We start from the raw sequence: 15,924 nt of genomic DNA, 5'->3' as shown, positions 1-15,924 counted from the left end.
AAGAATATGCCGCAGAACTAGGATGGTAGATGGTGGATGGTGGAATTAACCAATCTCAGAATTGCAAGTAAATAAACTGGAAAAAATTTACTTGACGTAGAAGCGACGATAATCGTAAATATGTGTAGTGGAGCCAATATTAATTGGAGCAAATGCGACGAGAATGGAAAATTTATTTGTAGTGGAGCCAATATTAGCTGGAGCAAATGCGACGAGAATGGAAAATTTATTTGTAGTGGAGCCAATATTAGCTGGAGCAAATGCGACGAGAATGGAAAATTTATTTGTAGTGGAGCCAATATCAATTGGAGCAAATGCGACGAGAATGGAAAATTTTATTTGTACAAATAACTAATTGCTGGACGGAAATGCCGAGTTGTTTATTATTTTCGTATTAAATAATAACCCAATAAATGCAAAGAAAGTATATATGGAGTACCCTTGACCATTGCGGATATTTAATCGCGTGCAAAACTTTAAAAAGTATTAAATGAGCAATTAATTGATTAATTATTAATTAATAAGAATATTAATTATAAAGAAAAAATAATTAAATCGGAATGGTGGGATTGGAACACCTGACACTTTTTTTCCTCAATTCAATGTTCGTTGTAAAGAATGTAAAGCTCTTTAGTTATGTATGTATGTAAGTATGCAGATGTCGCGACGGCAGCGGAACTACACTGCGCGTCACCAGATTAGCGCCCCCCCTGGTGCTCGCGTTTGAAGTCAAATATTATCAAAACTATTAAAGATTGAACTGTACAATTATTATCCAATATAATTCGATTAATTCTCTAAATAAAAACATATATTAGAACGCAGTTGGTATTTGCATAGAATTGTATTAAATTAAAAACTAAAGAAACACGTTTATTTGGAAGAAAAAACTGCGTCATCAGATTAGCGCCCCCAAAATATAAATTTAAACATCTTTCTTAACTTGCTGAGCACAGCAACTATTTTTTTTTTGCTGTTAAATTAAACATTTTTCTTCAATTTGTCATACAATATGGGCAGAGGAACAATCTTATCTTCGGAGGAAAAATCGAAAATCGAAGCGTTTAATGAATGTGGACTTTCTCTTCACAAAATCGTCGAAAAAAACGAGAAGACATCGCAAAACCATTGCAAATTTTCTTCAAAATAAGAAAAGCTATGGAAAAAATTACAAAGGAGGTAATAACAGTGTTATTAGTTCCGCAGATCGCAGTGCTATACTTCGAGAGGCGTGTAACTCCCCGACTCTACCGCCAAAATAATAGAAAAAACTTGTGTTAAGACAATAAAATCGACTTTTTTAAAGGTGATCAAGAAAGCTGACCCTTTAAAGAAGCTAAAACTAAAAAAAAAACCACCCCTTAACCAAGTGCGAACAGAAATCCGCCTAAAGTTTGCTCACACGCATATGACATGATCCAATGAGAGGCATAACGTCGTATTTTCAGACGAAAAAAATGTAACCTAGGGGGTCCTGACGGATATAATTATTATTTCCACTATTTACGCAAGGAAGAGCATCATCTGGATCGCTTACATAGTCGGGTTGGAGGAGTAATGGTATGGGGAGCCATATCCTATTATGGCAACTGCGAACTGCAGTTTTTAACCCCAAAGATGAACGCGGAAAATTACAATTGCGTTCTAAAAACAGCATTTCCCGTTTTTAAAAACTTATTTCGAAATCTGAAATAGCATTTTCAGCACGACTAAGCCCCAATCCACAGAGCCCGGTCCGTAAAACTATGGAATCAAAAGGAAAATGTCAGTGTCCTGGAGTGGCCCCATACTCCCCAGACCTGAACATAATAGAAAACGTCTGAGGATGGTTAGCTAGGAAGGTATACGAGGGTGGCAAGCAATATGCTACCAAGGAGGATTTAATTCACAGTATAAAACAGGCCTGGTCAACAATAACGTTGGAATATTTCAAAAACTTGTATGACTCTCTCCCCAATCGAGTTTGTGAAGTCCTTGTAAACAAGGGAGGGGCAACCCATTATTAAATTTCCTTAAAAATGATTAAACTTAATCATAAAATTGTTAAAGATAGTATTTTGTAAGAACTTTATCAAAAAAAGTTAAGTTAATGTAGGTGGCGCTAATCTGATGACGCAGTTTTTTCTTCCAAATAAACGTGTTTCTTTAGTTTTTAATTTAATACAATTCTATGCAAATACCAACTGCGTTCTAATATATGTTTTTATTTAGAGAATTAATCGAATTATATTGGATAATAATTGTACAGTTCAATCTTTAATAGTTTTGATAATATTTTACTTCAAACGCGAGCACCAAGGGGGGCGCTAATCTGGTGACGCGCAGTGTATGTATGTAAGGCGCGCCAATAAAATGCAGAAAAAAAACGGACACTGGCTTACAAAATTTTGTTTTAATATTTTATTCTTTATTTATTATGTTTTATTTTCTCGGTTTTAAATGTTGTATTAAAATGTTGTATTAAAATGTTGTTTAAAATTTTGTATGTAAACGTATGTGGATGGGGAAAAAAATATAATATGGAATAATATATGTATGTTTTATATGGCGGAAATATATGTAAGTACTTATATGGATTTATATTATAGCACTGGATAGCTATTCGTAGGCAGCGGACTGTATTATTTATTATTAGTAATTTTTTTTTTTTTTATTATCGGAATCTTAATCAATGTCTTTATGTAGACCGATGTACGGACATATGTATGTATGAATTTTAATTTTGTGTCGGAACCGTTTTGTACATTGATGTACGGATAAATGGCATTATGTAGAGGAAAGCGGACGAAAAAGAATATGGCGACGTTTAAAACGGAGACGGATTGAAAAAATTTGCCAATTTTATGGAATGGAAAATAGGAAATGGAAAATTCCTCAACTGCCGTTGTCAGGAAAACTCGCTCTTGGAGTCGACACGGAAATTAATCTTGCAGCAGAGTGACCGAAATTAATTGTTCGGACTACTGCTGAAGACCGGCAGTGAGGGGGCGACGGAATAATTCGTACTTATCTTTGGAAATATGAAATGCCGAGAACTGCTGGTGAAGCGGAGTTGGAAAATCCAAAATCCAAAAAATCCGGAAATCCAAAAATCCAAGATCCGGCTCTGTAGGACCAAAATGTTCGGCTGGGGGGAAACTTGCTGGTTTCGTTCCGTAGGATGAGCACGAATTATTATTAAAGAATTCACTCCCGCGCCGCAGTCGTAAACACCAAAGAAAAAAGTCACCACCAAAATGAATAGAAATACGAAAGTAGGAGGCCCGGGGGCGTGGTTATTTTCTATGGTAAACGACCGTGGACGTGGTCCTCTTTATTTGGCTTTAAATATAGGAATTAATGTACAAGTTGGAGTGAGAGATTAGAACCGCCGATCGCCCAGAGTCGAAAGCCTCCGCTAGAAGAGCGAGAGAGCAAGCTGCGCAAGAGCGCAAGCTGAGAGCGAGAGCGCGCTGAGGAGCTTTGCAGAAGCGGGAGCGCTTCGGAGGCGCGCGGGGGGAAGCGAAAGCTCCTGACCTGAACAGCAAAGGTTTCTTTCGAGCAACCCTGGAGGAGTACTTGTGTCGCAGAATGGCTTGACGGACTGTTTCGTGCAAAACAACAAGGTTACACTCTTCCAGAAGCTCCTGGGCAAGAGTTCTCGTCGAAATTTGAGGATTTTGAAACACCTTTCGCATCATTATTCGGTCTGCTCGTTCTCCAATCTTCTTTTTGCGGCCGCCTCCATTTGTTGTTTCTAGCCTCCCATCGTTTTCCGCTCGATTTATGACATTGTAGATGGTTTTCCGGGAAACGGAAAACATTTCTGAAAGCTCCGCAGCAGATTTTCCCAATTGATGATTATAGAAAGTCAGCTGGGTGATCTCGAACGTTAATCTTTTGCCAGGCATCCTATAAATGTTTTCAAGCTCCTTTTTGACGCTCACGTTGGCCTATTTCGCAACCAAATGAACGAGAATGCCAAAATGACGCTACATACTAGGCATACATAGCGGGGAAGTACCATTTTCTTCTTGGAAAATACTAAAACAGTATGCGAAAGCGATCTGTGTAAAGAGTTTCTTGACAATGTTAAAATTGTGTAATCTAACATTTTGTCTTCTTCTTAATTTTCCTTTTTATGTTTTGATTTTGTTTTTTGACTTAATAACTAGGCATACTCCAATTAATAGTATGGCATTAAAAAACAATCATAAAATTAAACAGAAAATGCCCATTTTTGCATGCAAAGTCAAAAAATAAAGTTTATTTTCGTTGTGTAAACTGTTTCTTGACATACTGTATGTACATATAATACAAGTGTACATACACACATACATATATAGAAAGAAAAAACCGTACTTCAAATGTGTGTTTGAAAGCTGCAAGATAAGTTTCACAAATATCTCCAATGAGAAAAATAACTTTGGTGGAGTTATGTATGTATATATGATAATACAATACAATCGTAGATATAAAAATGTTGACATAAATAAAAATGCACATTATGTGTAATAAACTGTAATTTATTTATCTAAAATATATTAAGGATATTTATTTATAGCAAATGGGGTTTAAGACAATAAAAATATCAAAAATATTACATCTCATGTTACATCTTATAATATAAAAATAAAAATACAGTAAAGCGGAAAGCCAAAAGTATTTTCATAAAGCAAAATTTGTTTGAAAATGAATACACAATGCCAAAAATGTTAAAGAAATTAAAATACATAAATAAAAATAGACCCTCCTATGGCATCCATTACCTTTTACAGACGTGCAGGAAACGATTTTACTAAATTTTAAAGCGTTTCAAAGGAAATTTCCTTTCATAGTCTCTCGAATTCATCTATTGTCTCCTTTGAGTTCTTGTTAAGTTTGGACTGCTCTTGTATTTTATGTAAGCCCATACTTTCTCTATGACGTTGAGATCGCGACTTTGGGGTGGCCAATATGAAGATTTTACTTCCAAGTTCCTAAAAAATTTCGTTATCATTTGTGCCTTATGGCATGGACCATTATCTGTTGCAGGATGAAGTCTTGCCCAATAAGTCTTTCGCCGGCAAGAAATGCGTGGTCATTTAGGATACGCAAATAGTGTCCTGATTCACTGTCCCATTGATGAGGACCAAATCAACGATCTCGTTAAAGCAGATACATCCAACAAATATGACACTCCCGCCACCATGTGGTACCTTGGGTTAAAGGGCGTACTTTTTTGCGAATATTTTTTTATAATCTGCTGTATATTATATTTTTTGAACCGTGGTACCACTAACCATACAACATATAAACTACTCATTTCATTCAACAAAAATGGACACGAAAATTTCTTAGCGACAGGTCCCCTGTTAGCTGTTAGCTGTTAGCGTCAGGCCTTTACATGTATGCGTGTTCATGCATTCACGTACACGGGTACATGTGTGCGATCATTTCATTTCGGCCCAGCAAGAATATTTTGTCTTTTGCTACTTTTAATACTAGGTTCCCTAACAATATGGGCATATTCACTGGGTTAATGATACAAATAAGAATGTTATATGTTTCGTTGTATGAAATGAGTAGTCTATATGTTGTATGGTTATTGGTGGTACTCAAAACAACTCTGATTGACTCACAAAATCTATTCCCAAAAAGAATAAGGCTTTTTTACAAATGATTTGACAAAAGCTAATCAACGGGCCACTGATGCTGCTTTTGGTGTTATAAAGAATCATTTTTAAATTTTTCAAGGATTGACGATCTTGTCTAGGCGTAGTTTTGCATGGTCGGCCCTTGTATTACATTATCCGCCGAATTTGTCAGCTTATGTTGGTTAATTTTTGTCGGGATACTTTATAAAATATGCTGAGGTTTACTTGCGTGGTACTTTTTTTTAACTTGCGACACCAAGCCCGAGCTTGATCGTGTTGTGTTAGTGGGCGCGAAACAAATAAATAGAAAAGGATGCGAGGAAACTACTACTGGCGATCATCTGCCGGATAGGTTGCTTGCATTACAGCGACTTTAGATTAGGATTAGGATTAAGTTAAATTAATTACATAACTATACAAATAATAATAATAAAATTTAAATTTAGAATATTTTGTTTTGTGACTAGCGCACTAATTTATTAGTTTTTTGAGGCTGTAGCGTTAGGAAGGCAAATAGGATCAAATAAAATTAAGATTAAAGTTTTTAGTTTAGAAAGGCTATCTACATTAGATGTCGTGGTGTACAAATCATTATAATTTGCACAGAGGACTTCAAAGGGTTCATCCAGAATATGGTGATACAGTTGCTTGTAGCACAACAATGTCCAATCTACGTATATCCATATCGAATGCCAACGGCGTCTTACGGTATAAAATTGAAATAACACAATTCCTGAATGTAACCCACATTGACGCCATGTTGGTGGTTGAAACGCATCCACTAGCAGATACAATTTTCATATAGGTGGTTATACCTTCCACCGCACATTGGGCCAGCGAGCCGATAGTTCGACGAAAATTAAAGTTTTAAAGCTAGGTTCTTCAAATTTGGTACATATATTAGTGTCGATTCACATAAAAACATATCTAAGTTTCAGACCGATCTGACCACGCCTTCCCTAGCCGCCCATATATGATAGGTTTACTGTTATTGATATTTGTACGGTAATAATTTAATTAAATTCAACATATGTTTTAAATTCATTTTTTTAACACTTAACCTTAATATTAATATGTAAAAAATAACAATGCATTCAAAATGACTATAAATAAGTATTTTTCAGTTTAAAATGTTCCTAACAGTCGTCTTCTACTTCAAGTTCTATTGAAAACGGATTTTCAGAGTCAGAATCTAAATCACTATCACTATTGCTCCGTGCTTAAGTCGAGTTCTATCAGTTCTTCATAAATCAAACTCGTTACGGCAGATTCTCTAAGATTGTTTTCTATTTAGACATCAAAAAGTTGCTCATAGGCGAACTCAAACACAGCTACAATATGTCGGATTTATATATATAGGTGCAAAAAGATGCAAAAAAGCTTAATAAAATTAGTTTATATGCAATTTGCACTTTAATGGCTCATGGTTACTTTTTGGCACAAGTTGGCACAAAATTTGTTATAATCTACAACAGACGGGTTAGCTGGTTAGCTTTTTTCTACTTTTGGACACCACAAATAAACGCACACAAAGAACACATTATCAAACATGAACAAAATCTTTTTTAATACGAATATTCTACACACCTTTCCCTTTCTTTTCCATTATTTTAGTGAAAATTACTTAAAGCACAACAATTTTGTCGCGCTCGCAAATAAACAAAATCTTTCTCGCGTTTTTGAGTTTCGTACGCACGCAATCAAAGAGCTGACTTTGAAGGGCTGCCAAAATTTCCGGGATGCATCAAAACAATTAAAATCTTTTGATTAATTTTAGTTAAAGTATATACTATTCAAATTTTATTATTAAAATAGGTTTACTTTCTATGAAAAATTTGAATTTTCGTCGATATATCGGCTCGCTGGCCCAATGTGCACCGCAAAGATCATCCAGATGGTAAAGCCCACGGTGGGACCGACATTCTTATCAGAGAACGCATCAAACACCATTTTTACCAAAGGTGTTTTTTGCAACAAATTACTTGCAAGCTACATCCATAAAAGTTGAGTCAAGTAGGGGTAACCTTTGCATTTCCACTGTCTACTGCCCTCCCTGCTTTACAATCTCTGAAGGCCAATTCATGAATTTCTACAGATTTCTAGGAGATTACAACGCCAAGCATACGCATTGGGGATCCCTCCTCGTGACTCCCAAGGGAAAGCAACACTTCTTCAACGCCCAGAAACTACCGACCACCCCTACAGGCTGACGTCGCAAAGAACTAACTGGATAAAATACAAGAAGTATGTGAGTTGCCACATTGAGCTAGCCCCCCAGCTCAATATTGAAGCCGACATCGACTCCTCCACCTCTGCTCTGGAAGAGGTACTTGTGACTGCAGCCAGAATCTCAACACCACAACAGACGAATGTGCAAAAAATCAAATTCAAAACGAACCAGCAGATTGAACAGCTTATCCAAGAAAAGAGGCGTCTGCGACGGGCGTGGCAAACCAATAGATCGCCATGTTCAAAGCAACGTCTAAATGAAGCCACATGCAAAGTCGGGGCCTGAAGAATGACGCCGAAAATGCACAATTAAGATATATTGAGAAACTCTCGCCAACTAGCACAAAGCATCCCTTATGGAGAGCTCACCCAAATTAAAGCCTTCCGACTGAAACCGTAACCTCGATAAGAAAGTCATCTGGTTGCTGTACCCGCAGCGACAAAGACAGAGCGGAAATGTTTGCCTTACATCTCTAGGGCGTCTTCCAGCCGAACCCTCCTGCAAATCCATTTGAACTAACGCTAATCCAAATTGAAACGGAATCTACTCCAGCACCATTTCGTCCGAACGAGATCACGAAGGTCATCAGGGAACTGAAGCCGGAAAAGGCTCCCGGCGATGACCTAATAACTCAAAAAATGATAATAGAACTTCCGAATTGTGCTATTGAGGTCATCTGTAAAATCTTTAATGAGATCATAAGTCTCGGCCATTACCCGACAAAATGGAAAAAATCTATAAGAAATGCCCACACGATTCCATCATCTTAGCGGCCAATAAGTCTACTATCATGCTTGTCCAAGTTATTTGAAAAATGCCTTCTAATGCGCATAATTCCTTATCTGGGAGCTCGCAAAATCATCCCAGCTCATCAATTTGGCTTCAGAGAAAAGCGTGGAACAATCGAGCAAGTTAACAGAATTTTTTTTTTTTTTTTTTTTTTTTTTTAGGCTTTGCTTTTATTTATTGAATCTTCTCATTTATGAGACTAACAATAAGTGTATCAAATCTTACAATACTACCTAACTAGCAGTCATGAGACTGGTACAGAGTAAATGGCCCTGAATAATTATGGCTGGGTTGGATGGTCGTTACGTAGTAGGCGGCTTCTTCTGGAAACTTTTATCAAGTCCCTTGCTAAAGGATTTGGATGGGTGGAGAGTTTTTCCTTGTAGGACGCTTTTTGTTTTTCTATTTCGTTCTTAACTGCAGGAATGCCGAGATCCCTGTGGATGTTTTCGTTGCGAATATACCATGGTGCCCCAGTGATAGTTCTCAGGATTTTTGATTGGGCGCGCTGTATGATGTCTAGATTGGTACTGCACGCGTTCCCCCAGAGCTGGGAGCCATACGTCCATATTGGCTTTAGTGTGGAGTTGTAGAGCAGGACCTTGTAGTCCAGACACAGGGGCGATCGGGAGTTTATGAGCCAGTGGAGGCTGCTGGCTTTTAGTTTTAGATGAAGTTTCTTGCATTCAATATGTCTTCGCCATGTTAGGCGTCTGTCCAGGTGGACGCCCAGGTACGTTACCACGTTGACTTCGGGGATCAGTGTGCTGTTCAGGTAGAGCGGGGGGCATGTTTGTCTGTTGAGGGTGAACGTTATGTGCTTACACTTTTGTTCATTTATTTTAATACGCCAATCAGATAGCCACTTCTCGACTACCTTGAGGTGGTTGGCGAGCTGGGCTGTTGCACGGACTGGGCATCTGGAACGGCTGAGGATCGCAGTGTCATCAGCGAAAGTGGATAATGTTAGCTGGTCGCTTGTGGGGATATCCGCTGTGTATAGAACTAATAGGGTAGGCCCAAGTGCACTTCCTTGTGGGACTCCAGCTTCGATTGAATAGGTGCCGGATGTTGTTGCGTTGCACCTCACTGCGAAGACTCTGTTGTAGAGATACGACTCAAGTAATTTGTGTGTGTATACCGGCAAGAGTGTTTTTATTTTGTGCATGAGGCCGTTGAGCCAGACGCGGTCGAATGCTTGAGAAACGTCGAGAAATATCGCGCTGCAATATTCTCGATGCTCGAAGGCTGTGCGAATTTCTGATGTTATTCTGTTAACTTGCTCGATAGTTCCATGTTTTTCTCTGAAGCCAAATTGATGAGCTGGGATGATGTTGTGAGCTCCCAGATAAGGGATTATGCGCTTTAGTAGGCATTTTTTCAAATAATTTGGACAAGCATGATAGTAGACTTATTGGTCGGTAAGATGACGGAATCGTGTGGTCTTTTCCGGGCTTCGGTATCATTATAATTATAGATTTTTTCCATTTTGTTGGGTAATGGCCGAGACTTATGATCCCATTGAAGATTTTACAGATGACCTCAATAGCACAATTCGGAAGTTCAATTATCATTTTTTGAGTTATTAGGTCAACGCCGGGAGCCTTTTTCGGCTTCAGTTCCCTGATGACCTTCGTTATCTCGTTCGGACGAAATGATGCTGGAGTAGATTCCGTTTCAGTGTGGATTTGCGGTAGATCAAATGGATTTGCAGCAGGGTTCGGCTGGAAAACGCCCTGGAGATGTGAGGCAAAAGTTTCGGCTCTGTCTTTGTCGCTGCGGGCCCAGCAACCAGATGACATTCTTATCGGGGTGATGGTTTCAGCCGGTGAGCTTAAATTTGGGTGAGCTCTCCATAAGGGATGCTTTGTGCTGGTTGGCGAGAGTTTTTAAATATATCTTAATTGTGCTTTTTCGGCATCTTGCTTCAGGGCCCGGCTTAGTTTGCGTGTGGCTTCATTTAGACGTTGCTTTGTGCATGGCGATCTATTGGTTTGCCACGCCCGTCGCAGACGCCTCTTTTCTTGGATAAGCTGTTCAATTTGCTGGTTCGTTTTGAATTTGATCTTTTGCACATCCGTCTGTTGTGGTGTTGAGATTCTGGCTGCAGTCACAAGTACCTCTTCCAGTGCGGAGGTGGAGGAGTCGATGTCGGTTTCAGTATTGAGCTGGGGGGCTAGCTCAATGTGGGAACTCACATACTTTTTGTATTTCATCCAATTGGTTCTGTGCGACGTCAGCCTATAGGGGCGATCCGTAGTTTCTGGGCTTTGAAGGAGGGTTATTAACAGCGGCGAGTGATCTGAAGAAAGGTCTGGAAGGGCCTTGGCGTTTATTAAATTTCGTGGGATGTTTTTTGTCACCGCGAAGTCAATTAGGTCGGGTATCTTTCTGGGGTCTGCTGGCCAATATGTGGGGCTACCAGGGGAAACGTAGTCCAGCTTATTTCTCACATTGATGAGAGCGTTGTACAGTTGTCTTCCCTTGGGGGTCACGAGGCGGGATCCCCAATGCGTATGCTTGGCGTTGTAATCTCCTGCAGCTATAAATCGATCTCCAAGTGAGTTGTAAAAATCCATGAATTGACCTTCAGAGATTGCAAAGCGAGGTGGGCAGTAGACGGCAGCAATGCAAAGGTTGCCGTTACCTGACTGCACTTTTATGGACGTAGCTTGCAGGTAATTTGTTGCAAACCTTTTGTGGAAGTGGTGTTTGATGCGTTCTCTGATAAGGATGCCGGTCCCGCCGTGGGCTTTACCATCTGGATGATCTGTGCGGTAGAAGGTATAACCTCTTATATGAAAGTTGTATCTGCTTGTGAGGTGCGTTTCAACCAGTAGCATGGCGTCGATGTGGTTTTCGTTTAGAAATTGTGTTAGTTCAAGAGTATGCCGTGAGACGCCATTGGCATTCCACGTGGATATACGTAGATTGGACATTGATTATTTTGACTGTTGTGCTACGAGCAGCTGTATCACCATATTCTGATTCTGGACGAGCGTTTGCATGGTCGTTTTCATAAATGACATGAGTTCCATCATGCTTTGTTGCATGGTCACCATCATGGATTCCATGTTGTTTCGTGGCTGCTCTGGGGCCTGCTGAGCATTTACTGAGTTTGAGGGGAGTGGGTTTTGCATACCTGTCCGTAGAGCTTCGGCGTAGGAGATGCCCGTGGGGGCATTTAGCGGACCAAAAGAAGATCTGGCTGCTTTGGCAAAAAATACATCTGGAGTAGTTTTTGAATTAAAATACACATTTTTTGTATTTTGTTGGCGTGTAGCTGTCGCCCTTCGCATGCGACTCTTCAGCTCCTTGTAGACCTCACAGCCTCTGTAGTTAGCTGTATGGTTTCCTCCGCAGTTTCCACATTTTTTCGTGTTGGGGTCTTCTTTGTTCGCAGGGCAGTGTGCGGAGTTGTGGAAGTCTCCACAGACTACGCAGACTGACCGAAGGGTGCAGTATGTCCTTGTATGACCATACTCCTGGCAATTTGTGCATTGCACAGGACCGTTGCGTTTGTGAGGTTCTTCCACGGTGATTCTTCGAAGCAGTAGGAACTGCAACTTGTAGATCGGGTGAACTTCATTCTTCTTTAGGGCTTTACTGTCTGGCTCAAGTTCGACTTTGAAAAGAGGTTGCGGCTTTTTGTTAACAGAATAACATCAGAAATTCGCACAGCCTTCGAGCGCTTGGCTCAACGGCCTCAAGCACAAAATTAAAACACTCTTGCCGGCATACACACACAAATTACATAGTCTTCGCAGTGGGGTACAACGCAACAACATCCGGCACCTATTCAATCGAAGCTGGAGTTCCACAAGGAAGCGAACTTGGGCCTACTCTATTTGTCCTATACACAGCGGATATCCCCACAAGCAACCAGCTAACATTATCCACATTCGCTGACGACACTGCGATCCTCAGCCGTTCCAGATGCCCAGTCCGTGCAACAACCCAGCTCGCCAACCACCTCATGGTAGTCGAGAAGTGGCTATCTGACTGGCGTATCAAAATAAGTAAACAAAAGTGTAAACACATAACGTTCACTCTCAACAGACCAACATGCCCTCCGCTCTACCTGAACAGCACGCAGATCCCCGAAGTCAACGTGGTAACGTACCTGGGCGTCCACCTGGACAGACGCCTAACATGGGGAAGACACATTGAATACAAGAAAATTCATCTAAAACTAAAAGCCAGCAGCCTCCACTGGCTCATAAACTCCCGATCGCCCCTGTGTCTGGACTACAAGGACCTGCTCTACAACTCAACACTAAAGCATATTTGGACGTATGGCTCCCAGATTTGGGGGAACGCGTGCAGCACCACATCATACAGCGCGCCCAATCAAAAATCCTGAGAACTATTACTGAGGCACCATGGTATATTCGCAATGAAAACATCCACAGGGATCTCGGCATTCCTGCAGTTAAGAACGAAATGGAAAAACAAAAAGCGTCCTACAAGGAAAAACTCTCCGCCCATCCAAATCCTCTAGTAAGGGACGAGTTTCCAGAAGACGCCGTCTACTATGTAACGACCTTCCAACCCAGGCATAATTGGTCTAGGCCATTTACTCTGTACCAGTCTAGATGACTGCTAGTTAGGTAGTATTATAAGATTTGATACACTTGTTGTTAGTCTCACAAATAAGAACATTCCATAAATAAAACCGAAGCCTAAAAAAAAAAAACAATTTTAAGAAATGCTTTCAGAAACCAGATCGGATTTAACCGCGATGAGAACACCACCGCCAGTCCGTATTGGACGATCACGTCTATAGATGGTATAGTTCCCTGAAAAAATCTCAGAGTCAGACACAGAGGAGTTGAGCCATGTTTCTGTAAAAATAATTGCATTGGCATGGAAAGAGACACAATTGACGTGCAGCCTACTGAGCTTGCCAAGTAAACTACGAACATTCTGATAGTGAAGAACAAAAGAGTCTATTAGTTTTTTGAAGGCCTAGTTGAAGGAGTTTAACGCCCGCGAGCAAGAGGATTACTTTTGTTTTTGAATTCGTGAACAATTGCATGCTCAGGCCGCACTGAAGGATCAAGAGCCTTAGAAAATAATACGTCAGAAAGTGCAATCTTAAACGAAGTTATATCACGTCTTTGCTTAAAATTGAACTTGGAGACACTAAACTCGGTACCAGAAACATTCAATTTCATTCATTTCGAATTTCAAATGGGTCTTAACGTCGCTATCGGAAGAACCTGGATTGAGGCGAGAAGCAAGAATCAGCTTTTTAGGAGCAACACCAGCTAAAGGCACTGGTCTACGTGGGAGAACGCCAGAACGCAAATTGTAGACTGTTGGGGGCCGTTGCTGGTAACAGATAATATAGTGGCGGAACCACTGGGTGTGCATTCAACACCAACGACGCGTCATTGATGGCAGCAGCACGCGACGTGGATTTCTGGTCGCGTTGACAGGCTGCTGAACCGAGGGAATAGCGAATTCGCCCAATACAGAAATGGGGACCGGTACAATAACTTCAGCAGCGTGCAACGTGGATGCCTGGTCAACATTGACAGGCTGCTGGATCAACTGCATGACGAGATCTGGGCTGATGGGCTGAACTGCGATCGGAGATAACTTGGACTTAAAAATAATTTATCCAAGAAAATTACAAAAAGCGACGAAGAAGCCAATGAAAAAAAAGAGCGAGCGAGAATATTGAAAGTTTTTAATTAGGCACCGCAAAAGAAACAGAAACGCTTGCACCAACAACAAAGCTGGACCGAATGCAGCAGTAATCGGTAAACGCACAGCAAATTAATTAGTTTTCGGGGATTAAAGTGACTATCTTTATATAAAATGATTCTGATGTTAAGGTAAAGAAACGAACACCTGAACTCTGATCAAATGCCAAAAAATTGGGCTTTGAGAATTAGGGTTTCACAGTAAAATCTTTAAAGGAAGGTAGAGCGAAGGGAACACGTCCGACTAAGAGCAAAGCTTTCGCCGATATGTATAGAATTGAAATATGGTTTTACATACAACACGGAAGGAAGCTAACTTTGGCAATTGGATCATTAAGAATCACGTTTTACATTCTCAGCTATATATTTTTTCTACATCTACCGATCGTTTCTATGTCAGCTATAAGATATTGTTCATTGTTCAGTGTGATCTCGTACGCTCTCCTTTTCTCTCCCTCTTCCTCCGGACTTCCAGTCCCTAGAGCTTCTAATCCGCTCTTCTTAGCTTTAGTTTCTTCTTTGAGTTCAGTACCAATTCACTCCTTCTACAATAAAGACATCCGACGCACGTCGCGCAAAAACCCGAAAGTCCTACGTGTTATTATTTATCGAGTGCATTGCAGATTAAAGCCGCCCCCCTACAACAGATATAGTCGTCCGATTTTCATAAAATTAAAGCCGAATATCTAAAATAATACAAAATGCCCATATCTCAAAAGTTATATAACTTATATATATATTTATAATTTATAATTATAATTTATAATTTTTTTTTTCTAAAAATTGGTCGATCATTTGTATGGCAGCTATATGATATAGTCGTCCGATGTGATGAGTGAGAGTATATAGACGACTATATGCAAAGTTTCATTCAAATTGCTTTAAAACTGAGGGATTAGTTTGCGTAGAAACGGACAGATGGACGGACGGACAGCCCGGACATGGCTAGATCGACTTGGCTTTTGATGCTGATCAAGAATATATATACTTTATAGGGTCAGAAAGGTCTCCTTTACTTGCGTTGCAAACTTCTGACTGAAATTATAATACCCAGCAAGGGTATAAAAGTAAATGTGAAGACATTCAAGCAATAGAAAATGAAAACAAAATAAAATCAAAACAAGAAAAAGCATTGGTATGCACTTGTATACAAATACAATCCATATTTGAGATCAGCTGTTTTTTCTGCCTCTACAACTCATACAAGTAAGCGCATTCTATTTTCAGACTTTTTTTTTAAGCGGGAGAACGCGATTGTCGTTGCCATCAAAAATTCATATTGCGAAACAATTGTTTGGACGTTACGCATCTTGATGACTCTAATGCCTTTGGTATAACCAACACTTTACAAGATTAAATTATTACTAAAAACAAGAAAGGAAGCTAACTTAGGCACGCCGAAGTTTGTATACCCTTGCAGATATTATTTCATTGCATTTTACCATACTTATTATGTTGAGAGTTTGACAGTTACAGTTTTACATTCCCAGTTTTACATTTTCCCTACACCTACCGATCGGTTTATATGGCAGCTATATGATATAGTTGTCCGATTTTCATAAAATTTAAACCAAAATTC

This window comes from Drosophila kikkawai, chromosome 3L (genome assembly GCF_030179895.1).
Source record: "Drosophila kikkawai strain 14028-0561.14 chromosome 3L, DkikHiC1v2, whole genome shotgun sequence".
Classification (NCBI taxonomy): Eukaryota; Metazoa; Arthropoda; class Insecta; order Diptera; family Drosophilidae; genus Drosophila; species Drosophila kikkawai.
Note: the sequence above shows the minus strand (reverse complement) of the source record.